The sequence below is a fragment of the Papaver somniferum genome, chromosome 3 (genome assembly GCF_003573695.1).
Source record: "Papaver somniferum cultivar HN1 chromosome 3, ASM357369v1, whole genome shotgun sequence".
In the NCBI taxonomy this organism is placed as follows: domain Eukaryota; kingdom Viridiplantae; phylum Streptophyta; class Magnoliopsida; order Ranunculales; family Papaveraceae; genus Papaver; species Papaver somniferum.
In genome coordinates this window covers 154,328,537-154,331,187 of record NC_039360.1, presented here as the reverse complement: position 1 = coordinate 154,331,187, position 2,651 = coordinate 154,328,537, and positions in this window count along the sequence as shown.

Below are 2,651 nucleotides of genomic sequence, written 5' to 3'. Positions count from 1 at the left end.
GGTGTCTGTGTTATTTCTATTCCGCATTATATTTGTTTATATAATTGAAATATCACAGGTTGTGTGTTGTTCAATCAATTAGAATATCCGACCTTTTTGGTTGTTGATTTAAATTGATTTACACTTGGATATTGGTCTTTGGAACCATCCAAGTTATCTCTCTTTGATAAAGACTCGCAGATTTCTATTTGCTTGAGTAAAGATCAAATCGACAGATTGAGATATAAACTCTTTGATATACTTTTAATCTAGATTGAGTCTGACTGTCTAGTTGATTCTCTTGAAAGTATATTGGAGTATTTCGATACAGATTGCTAAGAGAAATATTGGGTGTGGTTGTTAGACCTCCGCCTTTTCAATTGGTATCAGAGCAGGCAAACACGTTTAAGACCTTACAAGTCTGTGTTTGTAGAGATCTGACTCTATGGACAGAGGTGTTATCTCAATTAACGTACCACCAGTCTTCGATGGCTCAAGCTACCTAGGGTGGAAAGTTGCTATGTGTGCTTATCTTTAAGCACGTGATCTTCAAAACTGGGTACGCGTTGTTAACGGCTATGTTCCTCCAGTTAATACAAAAGGCGATGTATCTATACCTAAGGATGTCGGTAGTTATAGTCCTGAAGAATCTCTAGCTGCAATGCAAAACTCTGACGGATTAAATGCTATCAGACAAGCCGTTACCCCAAATCTTCACCACTATGTGTCTACCTACACTAACTATAAAGATGCATGGGATATCTTAGAAACTGTATTTGAAGACAATAGATACGTTTCTAAGAAGCACGTCATCGATGGAGGAAATAACCTCAATACCCTTTTCAAAAATACCTCTCTTGAAAAGGTAAAAATTCTTGATCCAAATTCTGTTCAGACCTTTGCATTCAATGCCGTTTCCGAGACAAGTGAATCCTCCAACTTGTCTTGGGCTGATGAATGTTGTTCATATGGTGACTGGTTCGATAAACCATTGATAACAGAAAGAATCAAGGATTTTTTGTCAGCTCTTGCTGCTAATGATTCTGTGAAAGAAAAATCCTTAAGTGTCAACGTTTGAATACGTCTAATGAATGTGATGAATCTGCAGCTCTTGCAGCTGAAACATCCACATACTTAAAGTTTGATTCATAAATTGAGTCCGACACAGAGATTTTTAAATTCTTGAAAAGGGAGGTTCTTCAAGAAAATCTTCGATTAAAGGCTTCATTGAAGAAACTAGAATCATTAATCCAGGTGAAAGATCTTGAGATAAATTGTCTTAATGATAAACTCACCAGGACCATTGCTCTAAAGGAGAAAAAGACTAATACTCTCAAAGATGATCTACAAAGATTATCTAGTAGTTCTGACAAAATCTCAACAATGTTATTTGGTCAGAAATCTTTTGGAAACACAAATGGTTTAGGATTTAAAAGCAAGACTGCAAGTATTGTCAACCACGTTGCCTCTATTCATGTAAAAACCAAGGTTGAAAGTTGTGATAAACAGAAGGCACTTCAACAAGACAAAGGATCCCCGATTTTTTCATTTTGTGGAAATGCAAATCATGTTCAAAGCACGTGTTGGAGATTCAGGAGGAACAACAAAAGACTTTCCAGACTGCAAAAGAACTTGCAAAAGATGAATCTGGATAATCAACATGGATCTCATAAAACCAATGCTTCCAGAGTCATAAGAGGTTGGAAACCTGTTTATACAACAAACCTTGGTAAATCACCATGTGATAAACAAGGGGAGCGTTTGGCTCACAACGTCACTGTCTAGCTTCAGAGACGTTCGCATCCTCATTTTTTAGCTTGGGAAAAATGAGGTTTCCGCTAAAAATAGCCCAAGTTTTTTTTCTTTATTTCTTCTTATGTTTGTTAAGAAAATATTCTCCTAAAAAAATGGAGGACGGATTATAAATCCTGAAGAACTTTCTGTGTCTCTAGGGTTTGTGGTTCATAAATCCGTTCTTATTCTTGTGTCTTCTCTTTCTCTTCTCTACTCTAAAAGATACATACTCATGGCTCCTGTGACTAGACGGATCACAAAAAGAGATGCAGTTGAAGCGGTTAATGTATATCTTTGTAAAGGAATCTCTACCTCAAGAGTAAAGAAAGTGAAGTCAACAATCAATGGAGAAGGTTTTTCCTCTAACTGTCTCTTATCTTTTTGTCAGTATAATATCGATTTCAGAGGCATGGTGAAAGATTTCATCAAAAAGAGAAATGATTTAAAATCTCAAATCATTTCCTCTTTGGAAAAGATAACTCACTATGAACAAATGTTGTCTCTAACCAAGAACACCTTGAGTGAACTAAAAAGAGAACTTAGTGAGTTGACTGATAATTCTGAAGATTTAGAGGAATTGAACGATTTCATAATCAATGGGTTTTTCAATAATGAGAAGGAATTCTCAGTAGATGTTCTGAGAAAGATCTACAATATCTAGTAAATCTTCTATTTTTCTTGTTTTGTTTAGAAGAATAACTAGAGGTTGGAATAGCCATTATTGTGATTACACATAACTATGTCAAACGTTTTTCATCTTCATGTTTTTAGATTTATTGGTTTAAATTCTAAATTGTTTGGAAGATGATTTTTGCAGTATTAATCTTTATGGTTTTATATATTGCAACATTGTTATGGGATATGTGTGTTTGCGTCCG